General features: G+C 42.8%; 1 protein-coding gene across 1 annotated transcript in view; it reads right to left on the bottom strand.

The window, feature by feature from the left end:
• LOC138493019 (P2X purinoceptor 2-like) overlaps positions 1-16,353 on the bottom strand; it is a 155,523-nt gene that overhangs the window by 93,484 nt on the left and 45,686 nt on the right. The window lies entirely within an intron of this gene.

The raw sequence follows: 16,353 nt of genomic DNA on the forward strand, positions 1-16,353 counted from the left end.
TCACCACACAAAGCATTTGATGAAGAGAAATATAGAAATCTCCCAACCGTATATCTGGATGGTTGTGCATATCGTGTGAGTAATGACCCTGAAAAGGAGTTAGTGTCAGGAATCAGAAATATGTGGGTGAACAATGATAACATCCAATCAGTAAGTATGAGGATAGGTCACCAGGAGTAGTCATGTATCAGAGTGGACTGCATTCTATAAAGCAATATCCACAGCAGAAGAAAACAAGTTAAAAGAAATATTGATTGTCACTGACTCTGAATATACCTGGAATAGCTTTGTGGAATATCTACTGCGATGGAAATTGAGAGGGATGGTCAACCTTTAACAAAACAAAAAAAACCTTAAGCATGGCAAGCTAATTCAGGTCACTGACAATCTTGTTTCAGCAAATGAGATGAAAATTCACTGGAAGAAGATAAGGGGACACTCCTGAACACCAGGCAAGATAAGGAAGGGAATGATAAGACTAATCAATTGGCCAAAATTGGGCAGTAATGGAAGATATGTTCCCATTGAACACTCGCTCAGTGAGGTACAGGTAGATATAGTGACACACTCCGAATCTTAAGGGTTAGATGATCAGCCAGTAGTTCAATGGGGTTTTGACACACCTGATCAGGATTTGATTACGGCACAAAAGGAAGACCCAATTGTAAGTATGTTTTACAATCAGATGGGTGATGCAGAAAAGAATCCCATTACAAAGGAGGACTGCAAGGGCAGAGAGGAATTGAGGGTGATGATGAAGAGTAAAAAAAACATTGGACTGTTGGTACGAAAATCAATTTCAGGTTATATTCAATGGGTGGTCCTTGTTTGGTTTCGGGGGCTGATGTTACATCATGCCCATGATGCAATAACAGAAGGTCACAGAGGTACTCAGAAAACATCTGAAATCTTAAAGTAATATGCTTATTGGCAGCATATGTTCCAAGATATGGAATTGTATACGTGGGAGTGTGCACAGTACCAGCCCACCTCTCCAACACATAGAGCACCATTAATGAAGAGAGGATTGACCCTACCCTGGTCAGATTTGCAAATCGATTTCATTGGTCCAGTCCAAAGATCATAACAGGGAAACAAGTGCATGCTGACAGTTACCTGTTTAATGTCAAAATGGTTGGACTGTGTACATGCTCCTGATTGCAGTGCACAGACCGCGATTATCGTGTTGGTGAATCACATTTTTTCCCGGTTTGGCTTGCCCCAGAGAATAGAGTCAGACCGTGGAAGCCATTTTACCAGTGCAGCGATGACCAAGATTTGGCAAATTTTAGGGGCGAAGAGGAAGGTACATGTTTCATAAAGGCCATCCTCCAGTGGTAGAGTGAAAGATGCAACAGATCAATAATCAATATACTAAAAAAAGTGTGGCTGAAGCAGGGTCTAGTTATTTACAACTCCCTCATGGCCATTAGAGTGACACCATCAAAATCTACACATTTCAGTCCACACAAGATAGTCACAGGCAGGAAAATGGTACTTCCCCAACATTTGTTGTATATGACAAATGAGCAAGCAAGTCTTGGTAAATGCATCCACAATTCATGAATATGTGGAAGAGTTGAGGAAGCATTTGCAACATGCATTTGCATTTGCACAGAGAAATCTAGAAAGGGCAGCTGACGGTGCCAAGTCATACGATGACAGAAAATTAGCTATTAGAGAATATGAGATAGCTGACCAGGTATATAAATTCAATTTTGCAAAAGGAAAAAGCAAGAATTCTAAGTTCTTAGCGAGCTGGTGTGGCCCATTCAAAATTGTGGACATCATTTCACCAGTGGTGTGTAGAATACTAATTAAGGAAGGCGATTTGGCAGCAGAACAGTTTGTTCACCCAAATCAAGCCATACCACCCATAGCATGAAATAAAAAGAATTGAACATCCAGGAGAAACGAACAAGGACTGAAAGGGGTACTGGATACATCAGAAATAGGGATGTACCATGATCTAGGTGAGTACATTATTTCCCAATGGTCCATAATGGGCAGGACACGAAATTGAGTGGAAAAAGGAATCATCGTAATAGGTAATTAGGTGTGTTTAGTGTACCTGGAGGAATGAATGAATGGTTGAGGTGTTAATGAAAAACAAAAAAAAGAGGAATCATCTTGCATAGGATTGCTGGTGCTCAGTAATTAACTTGTCTGTAAAAGGTTTTGTGGTAGCCCGATGCCTATGATGGAGGAGCCAGGACGAGAAAAGGATTCCACGGGATGAAGAAAGGCGGAGCCCCTGAGACAAGAAAAAGAGGAGTACTTAAGGCAGAGAAAGGCTGATGGATGCAGAGGAGAAGATAAGATGACAAGACGCAGTCCAGGAATCCATGGAAGGAAGAAGAGGCCCAATAACTTTCATGAATTAGTAAAAAATATTTTACTTATGACCTGCCTAGTTACACAGACACAGGCCACAACAACATATGGACAAGTTCTAATTAATCCGAGGCCAGCATCAGGCATCGTGATGGAGGATGCACCTGGATTCATATTAGGGAATAGACGTGTGTTGTATCAAAATATTTATACTAGTGTAAATCCAGATTTAATTTTGGAAAGAAGTTTTTATTTTATGGAGGTTAAATCTGCCCAAGTGAAATTGTGGATTCAGAAACCTGGGGAAGGAGCTCAAAGAGCAGTAAAAGTGATATTAGCGCGGGTGGACACGACTTTCATAAGTATCTCAAATGCAAAAAAGAATAGGGAACGTAGAATGGCAGGATTTCTGATCACGGCGATTGTGGTCATGATAATTGGGGCTATTGTGGCAACAACTGTGTCAACATCAAACGCGGTGTGTGTGAACACATTGGATGACAAGGCCAGGGCGTTAGGCCAAGTTTTAAAGATAACACAACAAAGACTTGACAAGGTTAGAGTAGAACAGAAGCAATTGGTTCAGTATGTGAATCAAACTATTGTAACCCTGAATGATCAGTCAACACTATTAATACATAGTATAAATGCATTGGTGAAGCAGAATGGAATATTCCAAGATATGATGAATTTTGTGAATCCAATGGACATGCTATTAACCAAATTTCTGCCGGAAGTTCAAGACAGGGTATCTCAGTTGATACAGGGTCCCATTCCGTTGTATTTCGTGTCATCTGATATAATCCGGAAAATTATGCCACGGATAACATGAAGGGAGATAGAAAAAATTTAAGAGAAAAGCACCTTTGAGATGGGAAGTGCAATGCCCCTGTACATAGATAAAGACTGAATGGAGATTGGGTTTCTCTTGAGCATTCCATCTATCACCTCAGAATTGATATAGCAAACCAAAATTGTGCATAATGTAGGGATCTGGCAGAATGATAAATACATACAAATTGTGACTCCTGAAATGGTGGCATTTCAATCATCGGAGACAGGGTTGTACCTCATTCCAAAATTAAACACTTGGGTGAAATTCAATGAGCAAAATTACATATGCCCAGGGAAACCATTCATACCTGATGCAACAAATGTGCTATGTGAGTTGCAGGCAGATCAGAGTGTTACAGAAGGTGGTGGGGTGTCAATAAGTAATCAGAAACCTGAAGGGTCGGTGCATACCAAATTAATTAAGCACAGGTGCTTGGTCAGTACCTGTGCAATGAATTTTACATTCACACACCTGGGTCATGGATCATTTGTTGTCAGGCCATTGCAGTACAGTGCGTTCTTTATCACAGTACCTAAGGATGCTGTGATAACAGTTGGGGTCTAACATTGTTTCATGTAGATGGTGATTTAGGGGAAGGAAGAGTAGAAAACATGGAGTTATTCCAAAGAAACAAATTTCCTATGGACCCTAATATAGAGTATCTTGAAACATAAGGAAGCACACACAATCAAGTTGAATATACAAAAAGATAATATCACCATGAGTGACCCAAGTCTGGCAGACAGAGATATAGACACATCAAACACATTGCGGGTGAAGGCCAGGGTAAAGGACCCGTTTGCCTCCTGTTCGCCGCACTGAGCCACGAGCCACAATTCCTACTCTAAAGGTGAGCCTACATCACAATACCCCCACCCCTTGGCGCTTGTATCCTACCGGCTCCATCCACAAGGCAAATGCCCATGCATTATCTCCCGCTCTGGAGGAGTTAGGCATACTGTGCCCAGCTTACTAGGCATTAGTAGGTGCTTACTCTGACAATACCCAGCACACCGCTGGAGCCCCTGCATCCTATTGCACTCAATCTCCCACACTGCGCTCCCACTCCGGTGACTACTTACTTCATTTGCAGCCTCTAGCCCACATTCTCGGTGACATCAGAGATATCCCCGCTCTTCGTGACATTTGTCTCATGGCCTCTGGCACGATGCTCCCCACTACTGTCATGCCCCTTTTAACTGTGTTGATCTGTCCTTTAGCAAACTGCGTTCTCCTGGTCAACACACTCTATCTGTTGCAGTGCATCCCGCATGCCATAGTGAACTAATTTTCTCTGCTTCCTTGTATCCGCATGTCCTATCTATCCTAATTCGACATACTGTGTGCCTTAGCAGTACCTATTTGATGTGCTCCATTGCACCCTTGTGTATAATTGCATCTGATTGCCATACTTGAGCCAATCTGATCGAATGCGTACCTTGCAGAACATACCTCATGTGTTCCTTTGTATCTGTACACCTTAACTGAGCCAATTGACCTATTATGTCCCACCGGAGGAACGTACTTGTTGTATATCATGGTATTAGTGCGCCTTTCTGTTCCTATCTGATAGTGTGCTTCACCTGACTTAGCTGTGCTTGTCTGACCTCCTTTTATGCATTCTAGCTGTACACTATTGTTCCGCACCCACTATTAGGTTGTGGCCCATTCGACCTATGCTCATTTAATTTATATACTGTCTGTATTGATGCGTCCCTCGTCAAGTTGATTTGCCCACATGCTAAGATCTTATCTCACCATGTACATGCCTCATTTAATATGTTGCACACTCCTGATACTCGACAATAAAGCAAGGGGTGAACCAGTGGAACGGGATGACACGTACATTCTTCAATACATTCTAAATTTTAATCAATAAACATCTAACATAATCATTAAATGTATGACATAAAATATAAGAAACAGTTGTAACTTACATATCTTGAACATTCTTTCACAGCCCCATACAAACTCATTCATACATCATTATATAAAACCAATTTGGCTTCTAGAACAGTGTGTACTGGAAATGTTAACACACAAATTCCTTTAATTATCAAGTTTGTTAATGACCGAGTCCATAATATCAGGTGAAGTATTTAATCTGATTTTTTGTTTGTTCATAATAGTAAATCAGCCCTTTTTCCAAAACGTATAGGCCAGTAGTCAATCACCAAGTTCCAATCACATACAACAATCAATGGATATTGCCCGAAACGGGAAAAATTCCAAAGAACACTTCTCAATAGTTGTAAGACCACCGGCACGCCATTCAGACCTGACGGGGAAATACGTTTTATTTCCCCGTCAGGTCTGAATATCCATTGGTTGTTGCATGTGATTGCAGCCAGATTAACAGAGTTAAACCTTTAAAGGATCCATTCAAGCTTTTGCTGTGGATGGTGGTGCCGGAACCCGTTTGATATTACTATTCTGCACGAACAAATGGAGACTGATCTCTATAATAATATAGATTCCAGTGGAGGATCTATTCGCTATCCCTAGAGTTCAAACTTGGGGATTGACTACTGGCCTAAACGTTTCGGAAAAAATGGCTGATTTACTATTCTGAGCCCTACATCCTGAAGAAGGTCTTTTGTGACCAAAACACGTGTCGACGATTTTGTGAGCCATCTGGACAAACAAAAAATCAGATAAAATACAACACCTGATATTATGGACTGGGTCATTAACAAACGTGATAATTGATGGAATTTGTGTGTTAACATTACCAGTACACACTGTTCTAGAAGCCAAATTGGTTTTATATAAGAATGTATGAATGAGTTTGTATGGGGCTGTCAATGAATGTTTAAGATGTGTAAGTTACACTGAAGGAATGAATTAACTGTTTTTTATATTTTATATCATACATATAATGATTATGTTAGATGTTCATTGATTCAAATTTAGAATGTCTTGAAGAATTTACGTGTCATCCCGTTCCACTGGTTCAACCCTTGCTTTATTGTCATGTACTTTATCTGAAGGACCAGGGACCAAATTGCAGGTTTACCCCTTTACTTATAATTCACTCCTGATACTCTACACAACATTATTTTTGACCTGGCCACTCCCCAGCATCAACAGTGCCTTATCAATCCAGCCAACCATCTTATCGAAATCTAGGCACACTATGTTGTGTTCAGTACACACTACTGGCTCTATCCCACCATCGTTAGAGAGCACCCCCCTTCCAACTTTCTGCCACTTTGCCTAAAGCATAGCATCAGCACTATGCCCACTACGACTGCGTTACACCCCCCCCCCCAACCCTTACCTGAACTTTCCTGCCTTGTGGCTAGATCATTTAACTACCAAACCCACCCCCAATAAACCCTGCGCTCTGCATCTCAGGAACTTCAGACTAGGGTCCAGATTCTCTCGCACAACCCTGCGACCTCACCTTCTCACTACTATGGCAAAAATGTGCAATACTCATGGCAACCACACATATAGTCCTAAGTTGATAGGCATCAGGAACACCACTCATAAGGTTCCTTTGAATGTCAACAATATCAATTCTAACTCTGCCAAAGGTACCATGATTAAGGGTGCCCTTGTGGATGCCAGGTCCCTCCCCGCCCATGCGTTGGATATTGCAGACTTCATTGCAGCCCAAGACTTAGATTTCCTAGCTATTATGGAGACCTGGTTACACGCAGCTGCCGGACCATTACTCTCTCTCGCTATCCCTAATGGTTATTCCATCATTAGATGCGACCGAAATACTAATCAATCCAAAGGCGGAGGCAATGACCTCATATTCAGAAGCCCTCTTGGTCTAAGACTCATCCCTAATAAGCATATTCCCTTGGATGAACTGCTGTCCGTCCAATTGCCTATCTCATCCAACCAAACCATCACCCTACACCTTATTTACAGGCCTCCAGGACCTGTCTCCACCTTTGCAGACGACATAACCTCCCTCTTAGCAGCCACCACCAAGCCCAATTCACAAATTATCTTACTAGGGGATTTCAATCTTGGTTTCTAAGATCCAAATGACCACAACACTCTGGACATTGCCAGTACACCAACTGAATTGGGTTTCTCCCATCGCATTCAGGAACCCACTCACAACAAGGGGAGAACCCTTGATTGGCTGGTCTACCTGAATTGCAGCGTCAATGTAGTGTCAAACACACCTTGCACCTGGTCAGATCATCACACGATAACCTTTAACATCAAAGTAAATAACCAATGTTCCAAACAGAACATTGCACCATCCATCAGCATGAGAAATAAAAGGGACATAACAAGGGAGAAACTGCTCCCATTTATCCTATCTATGCTAAACAAGGCCTCTATGTCATGCGCGGACCCCACAGTCCTAGTCGACACCTTCAATCAAGCCATACTTAAAGCCATGAATACCATTGCCCCAATTAAACTACGGAAACCCAAACCTTGTGCACACCTCAACATGTGGTTCACGCCACACCTCAGAGCACTATGCAAGGATAAGAGAAACAGTGAGGCCTGCTGGAAAAGCCTCCCCTCAGATGGAAGTAAGGACTGACTCATCCTAGCATCCCTCAATTACAAGGAGGCAATTTTCCAAGCCAGAAAAGACACCTATAATGAGCGAATTTTGCAAGCGGAATCCAACACCAAAGAGCTCCTTAAGGTACTTAAAGAATTGGAAGCACCATCAGCCCCACCTGACACCTGTAGCAAAGACAGCACATGGTGTTCCAATATAAAAAAAGCACTCCTCGACAAAATCTCCACACTACAAACTAAAATGAATGCCAAAGAAAGTTGTTTACTGTCTGATCCCCAGGACATTATTCCCACTGGAATAACCGTCACTCCTCCTCAAACTCATAAACCCTTTCACTTTTCACCTCTATCTATTAAAGAGGAAGAAAACATCATCAGTAAACTCAAACCTTCCAATTGCCAGGGTGACACGTTACCAGCCTCCATCATTGAGGAGTCTACCCATGAATTAGCACCCTTCATCACCGCCCTCATAAACTCCTCATTTAGCACAGGCACCGTCCTTAGACCTGAGCACCCTACTAATTAAATGCCCATCACCACCGTCCCCTTCTTACTCAAAATCCTGGATCATGATACCTATCTGCAGATCTAGGCTATCTAGAATCTAATAAACTCCATGGCCTCAGACAATCTTGCTTCCGACCGTGGCACGGAATGGAAACTGCCCTTATCGATTTAAAAACTCAAATCGAGGACCTTAAAGATAACAGCAAGCTGGGCCTCCTACCATTGCTAGATTTATCGGCAGCATTTGATCTGGTTGACCATCAAATCCCCTGCCATCATCTCAAATCTGCAGCCCATTTTTCCGACAAAGCTACTACATGGATTAGATCCTTCCTGGCAAACAGATCCATGAGGGTCTTCTCCCCCTCGGCCTCAGCTGAATCCTCGCCAGTCCTATGTGGGGTCCCTCAAGGATCTTGCGTTTCACCTACACTCCATAATGTGTTCACTAAGCCGCTCTTTGATATTCTTGACTATTTGGGTGTCACCTACACTAACTATGCAGATGACACCCAAATACTCATCCCTATCACTGGTGACCACAGAGGCCGACACCAAAGCCTTAAACGATATCTAGCTGGTCATCCAGGCATGGATGGTACACGACGGGCTCTGTCTTAATGATGATAAGACAGAGCTACTCACCCTTGGTTCCCACCACAGACTCAATAGATTAGATCCAGCATTCAAATCTTTCATTATTGACGGTAATACCATTAAGGTATCCAATGACACGAAAACACTAGGCATTTATCTTGATTCGACCCTATCTCTTACAAGACAAACCAATGCCGTAATCTTGTCTTCAGCTTACACACGTAAAGTTATCACAGCATGTCGTCCATTCCTAACCCACAGCCAATTACACTATCCTTGCCAGAACCCTCATCATGTCGAAACTCGACTATTGCAATGCGCTTTATCTAGGGACTAGTCAACGGAATTTAAGTAAGTTACAGGTTACCCAAAACAACGCCATCAGGGCTACACTAAATATACCTAGGAACCAGCATATCTCTGACACCAGACGCAGCCTACACTGGTTCTCGGTCTCCCAAACAATCTCCCTCAAATCTCTAGCTCTCACACATGAATGCTTGGCCAACCAGGCTCCAAAATACCTGGCGAACCGCTTCACACCCCAAACCCCACACCTCCACATGCCCACAGAGAGCAGCCATAGCTCACTGTCTTTCAACACCGAGGTTTAAGCTTCAGAACGCAGGGAGGGGCAGTTTCCCGGTTCTCGCCACTAAACTGTGGAACTTGCTACCTAATCCTTTTAGATCTGAATCCTCCTTTCACTCATTCAAGAGTAAAGCCAGAATTTGGCTCATAGCACAGGACTGTTAAAGCCGCCACTTGTCTCATTGACCATAACAACTAGCCCGCTTGTCTGATGCTTGGCTTTGCTAAGCCTTGCTGTTTTGGCTAACTCCTTTGTATATACCCTGTAAATATGTTGCAAGTATTTTTTGAATGATATATTGATATATGTCTACTGCATACTATGTCACTGTAACCACAATATATGCGCCCAGATGCCTTTGGGCCAGGCGCGCTATACAAATAAACAAAATAAATTGCAGGTGACAGAGAAGGGATTAATAATTGTAGGTGTGTCTATAGTTGCCATCATGGTTAGTGGCGCTTACGATAATGTTACATCACGATCCAGGTAGATTAGTAGCCATGGAAAGGAAGAAAATACATGCAAATGGGGTGCGTGATTTCTAGCTATGGAGTTTAGTGTTTCTGCAGAGTCCCCATATTTTGATTAATGTCCTGCGCAGAAAAGGGGGAAATGTTAGAGGATTTATGAGCTGAAGAATTTCTGCAGTATTTTCAGTGTGTAGTTTCACATTTGATACAAACACTTAGAATTGGGGGGTAAATAGAATGTGTTCGATTTACATAAAAATGCTAGTAGCCGCAGGCGCGCATACATGATCAGGGTCAGATAATAACACGTAAGTAAAAGCTGTACAGCAGTACTTTGGAAGGAAAGATTCATTGGCGCAGAGCAATGTAACAGAAATGAGATGGTCCTTAAAAATGAACAATCATTGTTCGTGCGAAACAGGAGGGATGGAAGAAGAGTTGAAGTAGAAAGTGCATCATTAATAGGATGTTGTGCTAAGCGAAACACTGCTCAAAGGTTGCAAAGGGGGCGTGATGGGTGCTGGAAAGGTCTGGCATGTGACGTGGTCAGAGGTGACATTATGAAAAAGGCTGGGAAATATTAAAGAAAATATACAGAAACGTATTGAGAAGGTGGAGATAAATGAAGGGTTTGAAATAGAGGGAGAACATAGTGGGTGGGGGCTCCTTGGCTTGCTGGAACTTGGAAACTTTGAAAGGCTGGATCTCTGGGCTGCCAGATAGCTGCAGAGGGGAGTTGCCTGATAGATGCACAGAGAGTTTGTTGAGGGCAGTGTTCGGTCTCTGGGCAGTGGTCTGGCAAGAATGGGCTCGAGACTGATAGCTGCATGGGTGTCAATGCTGGCTGGCAGTTCTGCAAGGAGTTCGTAGAAGTGGCTGACAGCTGTGCAGTGAGGTCGGGGGTCCGATACGAGGGCATTGAGGCAGGCCTAATTGCAGTAAAACAAGTCATTAGGCCGGTGAGTATAGATAGGTCAACAATTAAATAAGACCCCTCCTACAGGATAATTGGTAGGGTGTCAGATTGGGCACGAAGGGCATCACTTCCTTAATCTTTAAGGTACCGAAAGATTAACAGAGTTACCAAATTCAAAACTTTGAATGGGAGTTTGTTCCTTTAGTGCAGGAGGGGGGGGTCATAATCTAACAACCCATCCAATGACAAGTAAGAGAAGGATAATAACAAGGACTGAAAACCTAATGCTTTTATATTGCTTTCATAACAAATTATTACCAGGGAGGGTCTCGGCATATGCTTGAAATGACATGCTAAAGTAAAATGGTTTATTGCACATGTGCCTAATGGTAAATGTGCAATAATACATTTTACTTGTATGTATGTAAATGCATGTGCCTCATGGTAAATGCGTTATTGTACTCGTATTCATGTTTAACAGGTGAATGATTGAGTTGTCTGTTTCTTGCTGATGAAGTGAAGGCCCGATTCACGGAATTTTATGCACGGCGTAAAATTACTTTGCACTGCTGAAAAGTGAGTTTGCACTGCTCACACAAACCCTGATTCATGGAACTGTGCAAAGTGTCTTTTTGCCGTGCAGTCACTATCCACTGCAAAAAAATCACTTTGCACTGCTCCACCCTGATTCATGGAGCAGCGCAAAGTGTATTTTTTGCCAGGGTATTGCCAGGCAAAAAAGTTATTTTGCCTGGCAAAAAAGACACTTTGCATTGTTGCATGAATCAGGGTGTTTGTTGGCAGTTACTTTGCACCGTACAAAAAAATCCATGAATTAGGTCCTGAGTATATAACGTGCCTAACTGTGAAAGTGTGTAGTGTCTAGAGCCTGCCCTTTTCTTGCCCCTAGAGGCAAATGGGCTTTATGACTGAAAGGTGCAGTACTAAACCTGGTGGTGCATGGCTGCAATCCCGAAGCGAGAAAAAGGAAGAGTAAAGCCATTCCTTCCTACTGTAAGAAACGGCCTTTTAGGGAAAAGTTCTAATATATTTACCAATTCATTTTAGATAGGAAGCATTTAGTATTGTAATTAATTCTGTTTGTTTTTTATTGTGTTTATAATTATGATATATATATATATATATATATATATATATATATATATATATATATATATATATATATATATATATATAGATGATATTGTTAATCTTTTATATTGTGTGAAAGGTTAACTGTCTAAACATATAACACTAAATACAAATAAAATCTACTTGTGTAGGTCTAAAAAGCACACACTTGGAAACCTGGAGACATTTTCTTTAAACGTATTCTAAACGCATATTAAACCTTTCTGGGAATCTGAGCCTCAATTGCGGCCTGTTTCTTTTTTATAAAATGTAAAGGTTGCACAAGGCTTTTTCTTCTCACTGACCTCATAAATAAATAAAAGTGGGCATTCCAAAAGCACAGACCGAAGGATGGGTTTTGGACGTCCTGGGGATTTTATAGGTTCCTATAATCTATAGCAAGTGCAGTCTAAGGTTGCCAGGGATTTTCCACTTTAAGTGGCGAAAATGCCACAAAAAATGGTCGATGCTCCATGAGCGACCTCTCTGAAGATCCTTTGATACACGAGCCTGTAGATGACTTGGTTCCGCCTCTCCTGAAGCTGGTTCACATAGAACAGTGACCACGTGCATCCTCCAGGGATGTGCGTACGTTTATCCCCACTAATGAGGCATTAGTGGGGACCAGAGGGGCACTCGATGAATCACTGGATGGTGACATGTTACAACGCCTTTGGGAGCGTGGCAGCAGACTGTCAAATCGAGAGTATTAGAACAACCTTCTATTTAATTTATGTTGGTTATCCTGTATGCTTTTATGGACATATGTCCGAAATAAAGCTTGAATTACTTTTAAATAAATGACATTCGATGATTAAAGGTAAAGAGCAAAGCTCCCATACAGTGATTCTGAGAACATAGTTCTCAAGATTCCTTTTGCCATGTGCATGAGGAGGCCATCCAGTCCTGTTTTCTCTTTTGAATTCTGGGACTTGTAGTTTTTTTTTCCCCTATTTTAAATTTAGGAAAACGACAAGTCCAAAAATCTCAATAAATACAGCAATGGATTTCTTTCTCACTGATGGCAAGAGTAAAGCTGAGAGTTTGCGGAGAAGTTGCGTGGGTTGTGCTCAGTCCAAAAGCAACTTAAGTTAAGCTGCTTCATAGCAATCTAAACCACACTTTGGGTAGAATGATAGCTCAGCGAGTTAAGTAGTCTCACCAGACATTTTTGGGAACTGAGGCCTTTCCTTTTCTTTCCTATGATGATATGTTGGATACCATGAAAATGTGTTAAATTAAATCTTGTATAACAATACTTAGAAGTGGGAAGAAACAAGCATGAAACACAAACATAAAAATGTTGTGTTTGCTGAAACCTCAGAGCAGCCAGTTGGACGTCAGTGATTTTTTTCCTACACTGACCTGTATCTCAAGTGTAATAGGCAGAGAATTGTCGCTAGTAAAGTGTTTGTGAATCAGATGCTCCATAACCGTATAGTACAAGGCATTGGAGTTTGGTGGCATACATGGAAGTGTGTAATGCAGGGTTCTATGTCCTTTTTATTTTTTATTTTTGTAGGTCACCTAACAAAAAGACAGCTTTTTTCGGCTGAATTTAGGCAGCCTACAAAAATCGAAAAAAGGACATTTCTTCGGCCCCCCCAAACCCCCACCTCCACCTTCTCTTGCAGCATTTGCACGAATTTGTGGGGTTTCACCCCCCCCCGACGCCCCCGCCCTCAACCCCCGCTGCCTCCCTTGACTCACCCCCACCATAACGCACACAGCCACACACACACACATAAACGTACCTGTTCCTGTCGAGGCCGCAGGGGCAGACAGTTCGATTTAGGAAGACCGCTCTGTGAGGTCACAGAGCGGTCTTTCTAAATCGTTTTTTTTTTATTATTTTTTAAAAAACTTTTTTTTAACTTAGGGCCATATGCAGACCTCTCAAGTTTCCCCTTGCCATGTGGGAAAAGGCCATCCATTCCTGATATTTCCTATAATCTTGTGACTTGAAGTTCTCCCAAATTTCTAATTTATTCAACCAAGAGGACTAGAGCAGTAGATCTCAATTACTGAAGTAATACATCTTTAATGTTGCTACAACTGTTTACCGTAAGAAAAAGACTCAAGATAAAGACTAGCTATTTCCAGAAACCGTGTTCTATAGTACAAATCTTTGTTCCTACTTGTGAAACGTGCCACCCAATAAAGGTTTAGCTGCGCAGGTGCAACCAATACTTCCCAATCGATTGAACTCTCCTGGTGGGACTACAGTATGCAAGCCGACTACTTTTAGAGAGGACGTGCTGAGCTCTCACCACACCCTGTGTGCGTATTTTCATCCTTTGTATATCACTCATCTTCATAGTTATTATTATTATGATATATTGCTAAATTCTTCCAACTCACTGGCCAAAGTTTTTCTTGAATGTCAATATAATGTATGACACTTTCACTACAACAAAAGGTGATTGCTTTTGAATCTTCATACTCTCTGGTTCTGGGCAATGCTGCAGGGCATCCCAAAAGCGAGGCAGGGTAACTGCTGTTACCATCAGCAGCTGGGAGAGGGGCAGCCCCAACCTTATCTGTGCCTGCTCCTCTCCTCCCCCCAGCTACAGAGACACGCAGTCTCTGCAGCACAAAGACATGGAAGGGTGAGGTGTGAACGGTCACCTCACCCTTCCTCCAAACAGCAAGGTGCTAAGCACATAAGGAAACCAACCGTCAGGCAGGGAACAGGTTCAAAACCTGCCCCCACCAGGGGGCCAGACAGTCGGCTATCCGGCTGGGGGCTGCGACAACAGCAGCCCCCACTACATACATAACAAAGACCCACGGCCTCCCTGGGTACTGTAAATAAGAGCAGCATGCTCGGAGTAAACACAATCTGTTTGTGGACCCTGAACGGGGACCCAAGCAATCAGGAGGTTCACTGTTTACTCAGTGTCTTCCAAATCCTTTTTGCTTCTTTACCACAGAACCCTCCCACCCTACAAAAAAGGGAATAAGAACAAAAAGAAGTAAAGGGCACTGTACGGTGCCCACAACAAGTCGTGGGACACAAGAAGGCGGCACGGGTCAGAGGGGGTAACCTCAGGACCCAGTACCCAAAAGTATGATACCATTATGATATGCGATATTGGCCCTCATTAGGACCCTGGCGTTGAGGGGTTAATGGCGCCGTAAAAGGCTGCGGTGCCGTTAACCCCTTAACGCCTTACTACGAGGTCCCTTTGCGGCTCCCGACCTTAACGGCTGGTCTGGACCAGCCGTTAAAGAAGGGACTCGCAAAGGGACCTTGATGGCAATTACGGTACCGCAATTTGCGATACCGTAATTGCCGCCTTCCCCATTGAGCCCTATGGGGCAAAAATGGGAATGGGAAGGGCCATGGAGAAAGGGGGAATTACCGCCCCGGCAACCTTGGAATGGGGTGGTAATTCCCCCTTTCTTCATGGCGGACTCCGGCATGGACCATGGTTCTAATAGCACCATGGTTTAGCGCCGGAGTCCTAATGAGGGCCATTGTGTATTGCCATAACCATATCTGAACAATAAAATCCTACGGCCTTTTATTGCAAACACTTGACACAAGTTGTGAGCCTATTATTACGGGAGAGGGTTTGGGGTTCGGCCAATACAAATGCATGCATATGGGTTCAGCAGTTACCTTCTCAGCAACCTTCCAAACCATTGTTTTTCAGCATGCCCTGCCATTACAGAAAGGGGAAAGACCATATGCAAACCAGGCTTGGTCACACCCCAAAAGGTGCTGTTCAGCCCAAACTGCGAAGTCACATTACTTTGGCACAAAGCCACAAGCAACCCCAGATAGAGGCTAAAACATGTCTGGAGTTGCTCGTGGTCATGTGCAGAAAGGATATGACCAAGCAGTTTGGGGTGTACTGCCCCTTTTGGGGTTAGCACCAAGACTGATTTACATATGTTCTTCCCCCTTTCTCTGACGGCTTGAGAGGTGAAGAACGATGGTGTGGAGGGTTCCCCAGAGCAATGCCATAATATAAGATTAGTTTTAAACCTTCCAGCCACCACCTCCTTGGTTTTCCTTTTTGTTTTGCTTATGCGACTTTCAATGGGACAGCAAGTGCTAATACAGAGCTACTGTCAGCAATTATTAATACTATTCATTTTTTAATAGCACTTAATGCTGGTGTTCTCCCACCTCTAAGCACTGTAATAAAGTGGGCTATTATGAGCCAATTCATCTTCCTCAGAAGGAGGAAAGAATGAGTTGGCTTTGACAGGATTCAAGCTGGCAAAGTGCAGGAGTGACTCTCATCTCAGAGGCGTGCGCTTGACATGGGCACTATCTACCTGGTCTATATGAAAGGCATCTCAGCTCTAGGCTTCCAGCCTTAATATTCTTTGGTGAAATGCATCCAGCAGCCTATTTTCTTATGTAGTCCATGCTTTGGTGCAAGTAGAGTTGCTCTAATCTTCTCTCTGTCCCTATATTGAATCCCACATGGTAGCGTGATTGCAC

The sequence above is a fragment of the Ambystoma mexicanum genome, chromosome 10, assembly GCF_040938575.1.
Source record: "Ambystoma mexicanum isolate Mex_15411 chromosome 10, UKY_AmexF1_1, whole genome shotgun sequence".
Taxonomy (NCBI): Eukaryota; Metazoa; Chordata; class Amphibia; order Caudata; family Ambystomatidae; genus Ambystoma; species Ambystoma mexicanum.